This window comes from Trichechus manatus, unplaced genomic scaffold (assembly GCF_000243295.1).
Source record: "Trichechus manatus latirostris isolate Lorelei unplaced genomic scaffold, TriManLat1.0 scaffold00019, whole genome shotgun sequence".
NCBI classification, from domain to species: Eukaryota; Metazoa; Chordata; class Mammalia; order Sirenia; family Trichechidae; genus Trichechus; species Trichechus manatus.
This window is the reverse complement of record NW_004443955.1, coordinates 7,673,263-7,686,033: the sequence shown is the minus strand read 5'-3', so window position 1 is coordinate 7,686,033 and position 12,771 is coordinate 7,673,263. Positions and strand designations below refer to the sequence as shown.

General features: G+C 38.8%; 1 protein-coding gene across 1 annotated transcript in view; it reads left to right on the top strand.

Annotated features, from left to right (window-relative positions):
* LOC101347897 (neuronal acetylcholine receptor subunit alpha-7) overlaps positions 1–12,771 on the top strand; it is a 249,285-nt gene that overhangs the window by 67,274 nt on the left and 169,240 nt on the right. The gene's annotated exons all lie outside the window — the stretch shown is intronic.

The following is a 12,771-nucleotide window of genomic DNA, read 5'->3' as shown; positions in this document are numbered from 1 at the left end:
ATATATATATATAGACAAAAACCCATTGCCATCAGGTCAATTCTGACTAATAGTGATCCTATAGGACAGAGTAGAACTGGCGGATAGGCTTTCCAGGAGCAGCTGGTGGATTTGAACTGCCAAACTTTTGGTTAGCTCCCAAGCTCTTAACCACTACACCACCAGGACTCCATTTATATCCTTATCTATCTATCTATCTATCATCTGTCTATCGTCTATAGAAACCAAACCACACCTACTGCCATCAAGTTGATTCTTACTCATAGCGACCCTATAAGATAGTAAAACAGTCCCACAGGGTTTCCAAGGCTGTAAATCTTTTGTTGTTATTGTTGTTTGTTTGTTTGCCTTAGGCTCTGCTTTTATTTATTTTTAATTTTATAGTGTTTTAGGTGAAAGTTTACAGTGCAAATTAGTTTCTTATTCAAAAATTTATACACAATTTTTTTGTGACATTTGTTGCAATCCCCTCAGTGTGTCTGCACTCTCCCCCTTTCTCTTTGCACTCAGATTCCCCATGTCCATTCTTCCAGGTTTCCTGTCCCTTCCTGCCTTCTTCTCTTTGCTTTTGGGCAGGTGTTGCCCATTTGGTCTCCTATACTTGATTGAACTAAGAAGCATGTTTCTGACGTGTGTTATTGTTTTATAGGCCTGTCTAATCTTTGTCTGAAAGGTGGACTTTGGGAGTGGCCTCAGTTCAGAGTTAGCAGGGTGTCCAGGTGCTGTAGTCTCAGGGGGTTCCTCCAGTCTCTGTCAGACCAGTAAGTCTAGTCTTTTTTATGAATTTTAACTTTGCTGTACGTTTTCCTCCTGCTCTGTCCGGAAGCCTCTATTGTGATCCCTGTCAGAGCAGTTGGTAATGATAGCCGGATACTGTCTAGTTCTTATGGGCTCAGGCTGCTGGAGGCTGTGGTTCATGTAGTCCATTAGTTCTTTGGACGGATATTTTCCTTGTGTTTTTGGTTTTCTTCATTTGCCTTGCCTTGAACGGGACCAAGAGATGTATTTTAGATGTCAGCTCACAAGCTTTTAAGATGATACATTAGTAGGATGTAGAACATTTTCTTTATGAACTATGTTATACCAGTTGACCTAGCTGTCCCCTGAGACCATGCTCCCCAACCCTCAGCCCCACTAACACAGTCCCTCAAGATGTTTGGATGTGTCTAGAAAGCTTCTGTGCATTTGCCTTGGTCAGGTTGTGCTGACTTCCCCTATATAGTGTGTTGTCTTTGTTTTCGCCAAAGTTAGCACTTGTCTATTTTAGTGATTTCCTGTCCCCACCCCTCCTATCCCCCGTAACCATCAAATATTGTTTTTTTCTGTGTGTAAAACTTTTCTTGTGTTTTTATAATAGTGGTCTCATACAATATTTGTCCTTTTGTGATTGACTTACTTCCCTCAGCGTAATGCCCTCCAGATTCATCCATGTTGTGAGATGTTTCATGGATTCATCATTGTTCTTTACTGTTGCATAGTATTCCGTTGTGTGTATGTGCCATAGTTTGTATATCTATTCACCTGTTGATGATCACTTAAGTTGTTTCCATCCTTTTGCTGTTGTGAATAATGCCACAGTGAACATTGGTGTGCATATGTCTATTCATGTGACAGCTCTTATTTCTCTAGGATATATTTCTAGGAGTAGGATTGCTGGATCATACGGTATTTCTATTTCTAGATTTTTAAGGAGGCACTGTATAGTTTTTCATAGTGGTTGTACCATTTTAAATTCCTACCAGCAGTGCATAAGAGTTCCAGTCTCCCTGCAACCTCTCTAACATTTGTTATTTTCAGTTTTTTTAGTAGTGCCAGTAATGTTGGAGTGAGAGGGTATTTCATTGTAGTTTTGATTTGCATTTCTCTAACGGCTAATGATCACGAGCATTTCCTCACGTGTCTGTTAGCTGCCTGAATGTCTTCTCTGGTGAAGTATCTGTTCATATCCTTTGCCCATTTTTTTAAATTGGATTGTTTGTCTTTTTGTTAATTATGTGTTGAAGTATTTTGTAGATTTTAGAGATTTGACCCTTGTCAGATATGTTATAGCCAATTTTGTTTTCTCCCCCCAGTCTGTAGGTTCTGTTTTTACTCTTTTGGTAAAGTCTTTTGATGAGCATAACTGTTTAATTTTTAGGAGCTCCCAGTTTTCTGGTTTATCTACTGATGTTTGTACATTGTAAGTTATGGTTTGCATTGAATTTATGCCATGTGTTAGGGTCTGTATCATGTCGCTATTTTTTCTTCCATGATCTTTATCGTTTTAGGTTTTATATTTAGTTCTTTGATCCATTTTGAGTTAGTTTTTGTGTATGATGTGAGGTGTGGATCCTGTTTCATTTTTTTATAGATGGACATCAGTTTTGCCAGCACCATTTGTTAGAAAAACTGCCTTTTCCCCATTTAATGGACTTTGGTTCTTTGTCAAAGATTACCTGTCTATATGTGGATGGATTCACATCTGGGTTTTTGATTCTGTTCCATCGGTCTATGTGTCTGTGGTTGTACTAGTTCCAGGCTTTTTTGACTACCATAGCTATATAGTAGGATCTGAGATCAGGTGGTGTGAGGCCTTCTACTTTGTTCTTTTTCTTCAATAATGCTTTGCTTATCTGGAGCATCTTTCCTTTCTATATAAAGTTGGTAATTAGTTTTTCCAACTTAATAAAGAATGCTGTTGGTATTTGGATCAGGATTGGATTGTATCTGTAGATCATTTTGGACAGAATTGACATTTTCACAAGATTGAGTCTTCGTATTTATGAGCATGGTATGTTTTTTTTCCATTTATACAAGTCTATTTTGGTTTCTTGTAAAGTGTATTGTAGTTTTCTTTGTATAGATCTTTTATATACCGGGTTAGATTTATTCCTAAGTATTTTATCTTTTTAGGGCTATTATTAAATGGCATTGTTTTCCTGATTTCCTTTTCAAAGTTGTTGTTGGTGTATAGGAATACAACTGATTTTTGTATGTTGATGTTGTATACTGCTACTCTTCTGAATCTTTCTATTAGTTTCAGTAGTTTTCTTGTAGAATTTTTGAGATTCTCTATGTATAGTTTATTTCCGTCTGTGAATATGGATAGTTTTACTTCTTGCTTTTCAATTTGGATGCCCTTTATTTCTTTTTCTTGCCTTATTGCTATAGCTAGGACTTCCAGCACAGTGATAAGTAGGAGTGGTGATAAAGGGCATCCTTGTGTTTTTCCTGTTCTCAGGGGGAATGTTTTTAGCCTCTCTCCACTGAGAATGATGTTGGATGTTGGTCTTATATAGATACCCTTTATTATTTTGAGGAATTTCCATTTTATTCCTATTTTATTGAGTGTTTTTATCAGGAATGGGTGTTGGACTTTACCAAATGACTTTTCTGCATTGATTGAGATGATCATGTGATTCTTTTATTTTTTGTTCTATTTGTGTAGTGGATTATGTTGATTGATTTTCTAATGTTGAACCATCCTTGCATACCTGGTATGAATTCCACTTGGTCGGGTTGTATTTTTTTTTTTTTAATATGGTGCTGAATTCTATTGGCTAGAATGTTGTTGAGAATTTTTGCATCTATATGCACGGGATATATTCATCTCTGGTTTTCTTTTTTGTGGTATCTTTGCCTTGCTTTTGTATCAGGGTTATGCTAGTTTCATAGAATTGATCTGGGAGTATTCCTTTCTGTTCCATGCTCTGAAATAGTTTGAGTGGTACTGGTGTGAGCTCTTCTCTGAATCTTGGGTAGAATTCTCCAGTGAAGCTGTCCAGTCCAGGACTTTTTTTGGTTGGCAGTTTTTTGCTTTTTTTTTTTAAATTCTTCAGTCTCTTCTTTTGTTATGAGTCTGTTCAGATTTTCTACCTGTTTGTGTTAGTTTATGTAGGTAATGTATTTCTAGAAACTTGTCAGTTTCCTCTAGGTTCTTATATTTGTTGGAGTACAATTTTTTGTAGTATTCTGTTATGATCCTTTTTATTTCAGTTTCATCTGTTGTAATGTCTACCATATCATTTCTTATGTGGGTCATTTGCATCCTCTCCTGTTTTTTTTTTTTTTTGTCAGGTTGGCCAGTGGTTTGTGAATTTCGTTGATCTTTTCAAATAAACAACTTTTGTTCTTATTGATTCTTTCTGTTGTTTTTCTGTTCTCTATTTCATTTATTTATGCTCTAATCTTTATTATTGCCTTTCTTCTGGTGGCTGTGGGCTTCTTTTGCTGTTATTTTTCTTTTTTTTCAAGTTGTAGGGCTAACATTTTGATTTTGATATGTTCTTCTTTTTTGATGTGTGTGTTTATTGCTATAAATTGACCTACAGACACTGCCTTTGCTGTGTCCGAAAGGTTTTGGTATGATGTGTTTTCATTCTCATTTGATTATAGGAATATTTTTCTTCTCCCTTGATTTCTTCTATGACCCAGTTGTTTTTAAGCAAGATGTTATTCAGTTTCCATGTAATTGATTTTTTTCCTTTATGTTCCTTTTATTGATTTCTATCTTTATGATGTTGTGATCAGAGAAGATGCTTTATATTATTTCAGTGTTTTGGATTTTATTGAGGGTTGCTTTGTGGCCTAAAATATAGTCTGTTCTGGAGAATGTTCCATGTGCACTGGAAAAGAATGTATACCTTTCTACTGTTGGATGGAGATGGAGTGTTCTAGATATACCTTTAAAGTCAAGTTGGTTGATTTTGGCCTTCAGATCTTCAATATTTTTGTTGAGTTTATCTCTAGATGTTCTGTCTTTTACTGAGAATGGTGTGCTGAAGTCTCCTACTATTATTGTCGAACTGTCAATTTCTCTTTTCAGTGCTGTTAGAGTTTGTTTTATGTATTTTGGAGCCCTGTTGTTGGGTGCATAGATATTTATTAAGGTTATGTCTTCTATGTGGATTGTTCCCTTAATCATTTTATAATGTCCTTCCTTGTCTTTTATGGTTGATTTTGCCTTAAATTCTATTTTATCTGAGATTAGTATGCCATTCCTGCCCTTCCTGTGTCCTAGACTCCAGTTGTTGTCTGATGTTCTTGGTTCTCTTACTGAAGGACTCACTTTAATATTTCTTGTAAGTTTGGTTTGGTTTTTACAAACTTCCTTAATTTCTGTTTATCTGAAAATGTCCTAATTTTGCCATCATGTCTGAGAGAGAGTTTCGCAGGATATATTATTCTTGGTTGGCAGTTTTTTTCTTTCAAGGTTTTATATGTGTCATCTCATTTCCTTCTTGTCTGCATAGTTTCTGCTTAGTAATCCGTGCTTAGTCTTATTGATTTCCCTTTGTAAGTGACTTCTTTTCCTTGAGGTGTTCTCAGGATTCTTTCTTTGTCTTTGGTTTTGGCTGGTGTGATTATGATATGTCTTGCTCACTTTTCTTTTGGAGTCTATTCTATATGGGGTTTGTTGAGCTTCTTGGATGATCTGCTTTTCATCTTTCATGATATTTGGGAAGTTTTCTGCCATCAAATTTTCAACAGTCTTCTCTGTGTTTTCCATTTTTTCCTCCATTCTGGAACAGTATTCCCACACAAAATTTTGTTCTTGATTGTGTCCCACATAGTTCTTAGTGTTTTTTTTTTTTTCCCCCTCTGATTTTTCCTCATACGTTGTGATGTCCGTGGATTTGTCTTCGGTCTCGCTAATTCTGTCTTCCCTGTTTCAAATTTGCTCCTAACATCTTTTATTGAGTTGTCTATGTCTGAAATTTTGTTGTTTATCTTTGGGATTTCTAGCTACTGTTTTTGTATGATTTCTAATTATTTTGATGTTTTGTTCTTGTGTTATTTTCCTCAATTCTATTGCTCTGTCTACATTTTCTTTTATTTTGACTATGTTTTCATTGGTTTTGTCCTTTTTCCCCCCCTTTGTTTTGTCTGTGTTTTCCTCGATCTCTTTCTTAATCTGTTGGAGAGGCCTAAATATTAGCCTTTTGAATTCCATATCAGGTATTGGTTTCTTGTACCAGAAGATCATGTGATTCTTTATTTTATTCACTTGCTGGAGCCATCTTGTCCTGGCTTTTTATATGTTTTTATCTTGTCTGGTGTCTCCTAGACATTAAGGTATTATTTTATTTATTGATTGGTTATATGTTCATTTGTTTCATTCTACTTCTTTGTTTTGTTTTGATATTTCAGGGTGGGCAGGCCAGGTGTGCTTTGCTACTTGCTCATCTGTGGGCCCGGTAGCTCTGACTACCTTGTCCAGGCAGCCAGGGCAGCAGCAGGCAAGGTGAGCCCACTTCACTGTACACTGGTTTGGCGAGGTAGCTGAAGGCAGTCAGGGCGGGCACTGTCTGCCTCGTGATGGTGGTCCAGCCGTGTGGGAGTGTTCACAGCCTTTCACCAGATAGGGTGAGGTGTTGTACGTGGAGTGGTACAGGCTTGCTTCTCACCGTTCAGCAGGTGATCGAGTGGTGGGAGGGGAGGGTCTGTGTAGGCCTAGTGTGGTGGCGAACATGAGTGCCGGGGATGCTATAGCCACAGTGGCATAGCAGGGGTTGGCAGGAAGAGGGTTGATGTACAAGGTTAGGTGGAGTGGGGAGAAATAAAAGGTAAGAGAGAGAAAAATAAAAGCAAAAAATGGCAACATGGTGGGGGCGGGTCACTATGGACAGGGTGAACCCAGGGGCTGATGGGAAGGGTGGGGAGGTGACGTATTGGGCTAGAAGAGAGAAACAAATAAAAGAAAGAAAACAAAAATTGGCAGTGTGGTGGAGGTCACACGTGGGTGTGAGGTGGACCCAGGGCAGTGACAGGCCAGTGCACTGGTGGCTGTCTAGCATGACGAGGCCCGACAGGAAGGGTAGGTTGTGGCGTACAGGGCTAGGTGAGAGGGAGAAATAAAAGGAAGAAAGAGAGAAAAAACCAATAAATAACTTGGCTGTGCAGTGAGGGCTGGTGAGTGTGGGCAGGGCAGACCCAAGGGCCAGTGTGAAGAGAGAGGAGATGGTTTACAGGACTAGGTGGGAGGGTGAAAGAAAAGAAGACATTAATGGGAAAAAATGGTGCAGCAGGAGTCAGCGGGTGGGGGAACGGTGGGGGAAGTGTACAGTGAAGCGGGCTCACCCTGCCTGCTGCTGCCCTGCCTGCTTAGATAAGGTATTAAGAGCTATTGGGCCCACAGATGAGCAGTCAGCAATGCACACCTGGCCTGCCCACCCTGAAATATAAAAACAGAACAAAAAAGCAGGAGGAAACAAAGGAACGTACAATGGTGCAGCAGGAGTAGGCAAGTGGGGGAAGCGGCATGGCATGGCCTGTTGGGAAGTGGTTGTGTATGGGGAAGAGGGTGAGGGGTGAGAAAGTGTGTTTCTCTGGTTACTGGGTGCTGTGTTTCTTGTTGGGAGCTCCGTGAAGTTGCCTTTCCATACTCCTGTCCGGGGTCCTTGCTGGCTGTGTTCGAAGATGGTGACGTTGTGCTGTGTTAGTTGGCGGGGGATCTCCACCCCATATCTCTCTTGTTCTCTGTTTTCTGTCAGTTTCTTTTTCTATTAGATGTTAGGTCTAGTTTTTTATCCCTTCATTTGATGCTTAGGGTTTCAGGATTGACATTTGTATCTGTTTTACTTAGTTTTTTGAGTGTTTGCTGCAGAGGGTCAGCATGGTGTGTCTGTCTGTGGTGCCGTGTTGGCTCCGCCCAAGGCTGCAAATCTTTGTGGAAGCGACTTCCACATCTTTCTCCCTTGGAGCAGCTGGTGAGTTTGAACCACTAACCTTTTGGTTACCAGCCAAGTGTTTTAACCACTGAACCACCAAGACTCCTATAATGATTATTGTTGTTGTTAGTTACTGTAGAGTGGACCAACTCATGGTGACCTCATGTGTTATAGGGTACAACTGCTCTGTAGTGTTTTCTTGGCTATAATCTTAAAGGAAACGGATCATCAGGACTTTTATTTCACGGTACCACGGGGTGGGTTTCAACTGTCTACCTTTAGATTAGCCAAAACCCACTAAACCCATTGCCGTCAAGTTGATTCCAACTCATAGTGACCCTGTAGGACAGAGTAGAACTGCATGCATTATAGGGTTTACAAGGCTGTCAGTATTTATGGAAGTGGAATGCCATGTCTTTCTCCCACAGAGTGGCTGGTGAGTTTGAATTGCCAACCGTTCAGTTAGTAGGCCAGTGCTTAACCACTGCACCACTGGGGCTCCCTCCTCCTCTGCTTGCTTCTCTGTAAATTCCATTGCAATAGTGAGAAACCTAGATCCCGGCATCCACTGACCATTTACTTAATTGTTCAGTCCGCTTTACACATGTAGTGGTTTCAGAGTTGTTAACTTGTATGTCCATCAACTAGAGTACAATGCCATGTGTATTACTTTTTGCCTTTAGTTTTACAGATGCCATTAATTTTCAAAACTACTTGGTCCAGTTCCTTTTCCCCTCAACAGGGTCGTTGAGGTTGTTTAATATATTTGTAATAAATTTAGATCCTTTTTTCACATTCTGCATTTATCCTGGGGTGTTCTGAGCTCCTAAAGGACTTTTTTAAATTTTTGCATACATTAATGCTTTCTCTTTGTGTTCTATGGGTTTTGACAAATAATGTTTTGTATTATACATTTTATTAGCTCTGTAATGTAATTTTATCCCTACTTTTTATACATTTGTCATTAAAAATCATGAAGGACAAAACAATTGAATTTATCAAGCATGAATACCTTACTACTAACTCATAGACTTGTCCGTAGAATTTCATTTATTAGGGATCTTTTTTTAATGTATATCTTTGAATTACTTTCTAGTGTGTTTTCCCTTCCATCGATGGAAGTTCCATTAGCATTTTTTGTAGGGCCGGTCTGGTGAATATGAACTGTCTCAGGTTGTTTTTGTCTGAGAATGTTTTAATTTTGTCCTCATTCTTGAAGGACAGTTTTGCTGGGTATAGTTTTCTTGGTTTACAGTTGTTGTTTTTTTCTTTCAGCACTTTAAATACTTCATTCCATTGCCTTCTGGCCTCCATTGGTAATATGTATTTTTAAGATTGTTACATATATTTCTGGCTTGATAGCTCATTTAATTTTTATTCTGTTACATAAATGCCCATAGTTTGTTTATCCATTCACCTACTGAAGAACATTTTGGGTGCTTTCAGTATTTGGTGATTATGAATAAAGCTGCCATAATCACTCATGTGCAGGTTTTTGTGTGGGCATAAGTTTTCAAATAATTAGGTAAATCCCTGAGAACGTGATTGTAGGATCATATGGTTAAGACTATGTTTAGCTTTGTAAGAAACTGCCAGATAATCTTCTAAAGTGACTGTACCATTTTGCATTCCCACCAACCATGAATGACAGTTCCTATTGTACTGCATCCTCCTGGCAATTCATATTGTCAGTTTTTAGATTTTAGCCATTCAAATAGGTGTGTAGTGATATCTCATTATTTTAATTTGCAATTTCCTAAAGTCAAATGACGTTAAGCACCTTTTTATGTGCTTATTTGCCATCTGTATATCTTCTCTGATGGAGTGTTTGTTCATATCTTTTGCTCATTTTTAATTGGATTGTTCATTTTCTTAGCATTTTAAGAATTCTTTGTATATTTTGTATACAAGTTGTTTATCAGATATGTATTTTTGCAAGATTTTCTTCCAGTTTGTAGCTTGTCTTTTCATTCTCATAACAGTGTCTTTCACAGAACAAAAGTTTTATTTTAATTTTACTACAGTCCAACTTAGTTTTTTTTTTTGTTGTTGTTGTTGAATGGATTGTGCTTTCAGTGTGGTATTCAAAAGCTCATCACCAAACCCAAGGTCACATAGATTTAATTCTATATTTTGTTCTACTTTTACAGACTTTCTTTTTGCATATAGGTCACTGATCCATTTTGATTTATTTTTGTGATAGACATAAGGTCTGTTTCTAGATATTTATCCTGCTTGATGTTCTCTCACCTTCCTGAATTTATTATTTGTGTCTCATTAATTTCAAAAAGTTCTCACTGATTAGTACTTCAAATATTCCTTCTGTTTTCTTTTCATTTCTTCCTCTGGTAATCCAATTATGCATGTGTTATACCTTTTGAAGTTTCCCACAGTTCTTGGATGATCTGTATTTATTTTTCCTTTTTTAATTCTTTTTTTCTCTTTGCATTTGAGTTAGAGATGTTTCTATTTACCTATCCTTAAGATCACTGATGGTTTCTTTAGCTATGTTCAGTCTACTCATGAGCCTGTCAAAGATATTCTTCATTTCTGGTAAAGCCTTTTTGATTGCTAGTATTTCCTTTTGATTTTTTTCTTAGTTTCCATCTCTCTTCTGACTTTGCCCAACTGTTCTTTCACATCCTCTCCTCTTTACATTAGACTCCTTAAATTTTTTATCATACTTCTTTTAAATTCCTTGTCTAGTAATTACAACATCTGCTTCATATCTGAGTCTTGTTCTTATGCTTTCTTTCTCTCTTCTGTGTTTTTCTTGCCTTTTACCATGGTTTATAATTTTTTTGGTGTAATTTGGGAAATATAATATCCGATAATAGGAATTGAGGTAAATATGCCCCTAGCATGAAGATTTACAATAATCTGGTTAGTAATTGGGCTGTGTTTAATGTTTGCTGTAGCTGTAGATGCCAGAGACTTCATATTCCTCTACTGTCCTTGTTTTTACTTCCCCTCTTGACTTTGACCTTCTGTAAGTACTCTTTCTCAGAGATAGTCTGTGTCTTGGAACCCTGGTGGCACAGTGGTTAAGAGCTAGACTGCAAAAGACTGGCAGTTCGAATACAACAGATGCTTCTTGAAAACCCAATGGGGTAATTCTATTCTGTCCTATAGGGTCACTATTAGTTGGAATCAACTCGATGGCAACAAGTTTGGTTTTTTGGTTTAGTCTGTGTCTTACTGCTCTTTCTGATGTAACACACTATTATTACACAGCATCCTGTTGGTAGGGTGGTAAGGTGTGTGTGGGGGAAGTATTCTGTAATCTTATGATAAAATCTCAGTCATTTAGTCAGCTTGTGTCTCTGGGCTATGCACCTTCACAAGTGTTTCTCTAGTAGTATACCTGTCTTACCCCACTTGCCCGCTTAGGTGGGAAGACTACAGGCTTCTAGAATGGGAAGAATGCCCTTTTTCCCAGGTGGGATAAGACTCTAATAATTCTTTGTCCTGGAGACTGTGTCTTTCTCATGGAGAGGGCTCTGAGCATATTTCCCAGTGGTTACTCTTCCCCTTCCAAAGCCACAGGGAGTCTTTGAGTATTCACTGTAAGGACTTGGTGGGATTCCTGGAGATAACCCCAAAAAGTATAGGGTTTTATCTGTGGCTGACTATGGCCATAGGGACTTCTTACTCTGTAGTTCACATTCAACAACAACCAACTCATCAAAATTGCCATTTAAGCATTCCTACCAGTTTATGGCTCCAGTAACTTCTGCCCAATGTAAGCAGATCTCTGCTGTGACTCTACGTGTTCATCTACCTCTCCAGAATTTGAGGTTAACAGTTTACCCTGGGATTCAGTCTCTCATGGGTCCAAAAAAAGTCATTGATTTTTGTTCAGTTTTTTTATTGTTGTAGTTAAATGAAGTTTGCATTTCAAGTTAGTGTCCTGTACAAAATTTTTATACGTACCTTGTTATGTGACCCTAATTGCTCACCCTATTCTGCAACAGCACACTCCTCCTTTCCGTCCCTGATTCCCCATGACAATTCAACCAGCTCCTAACCCTCTCTGTCTTCCAATCTCACCTCTGGACAGAAGCTGCCCCTTTGGTCTCTTGTATCTGCTTGACTAAGAGGCGCACTCTTCACGAGTATCGCTTTATGTCCCACAGTCCAGTCCAATCCCTGTCTGAAGAGTTGGCCTCGGAAATTGTTCTGGTTCTGTGCTGATAGAGAGTCCAGGGGCCATGCTTTCCGGGGTACCTCCAGTCTCACTCAGACCATTAAGTCTGGTCTTCTTAATAGAATTAGAGTTCTGCACCCCATCTTTCCATTGCTCCATCAGGGGCTCTGTTGTGTTCCCTGTCAGGGCGGTCACTGGTGGTAGCCAGGCACCATCTAGTTGTTCTGGTCTCAGGCTGATGAAGTCTCTGGTTTATGTGGCCCTTTCTGTCTCTTGGGATAATACTTTCCTTGTGTCCTTGGTGTTCTTCGTTCTCCTTTACTCCAAGTGGTTGGGACCAATTGATGCATCTTAGATGGCCGCTTGCAAGCTTTTAAGACCCCAGACACCACTCACCAAAGTAGGATGCAAAACATTTTCCTAATAAGCTTTGTTATGCCAGTTGACCTAGATGTCCCCTGAAAGCATGGTCCCCAGACCCCTACGCCTGCTACTCTGTCTCTCAAAGTATTTGATTGTATTCAGGAAACTTCTTAGCTTTGGTTTAGTCTAGCTGTGTTGACTTCCCTGTAGTGTGTACTGTCCTTCCCTTCACCGAAGATGATTCTTATCTACTGTCTAGTAAGTGAATAACCCTCACCCTCCCTCCCCACCCCCATAACCATCAAAGAATGTTTCCTTCTGTGTTTAAACCTTTTCTTGAGTTCTTATAATAGCGATCTCATGCAGTATTTGCCCTTCTGTGACTGGCTAAATTCACTCAGCATAAGTTACAGCTTCCACCATGTTATAAGATGTTTCACATATTTATCGTTGCTCTTTATCATTGTGTAGTATTCCATTGTGTGGCTATACCATAGTTTGTTTATCCATTCATCTGTTGATGGGAATCTAGGTTGTTTCCATCTTTTTGCTATTGTGAACAGTGCTGCAATGAACATGGGTGTGCATATATCTATTCATGTGACGGCTCTT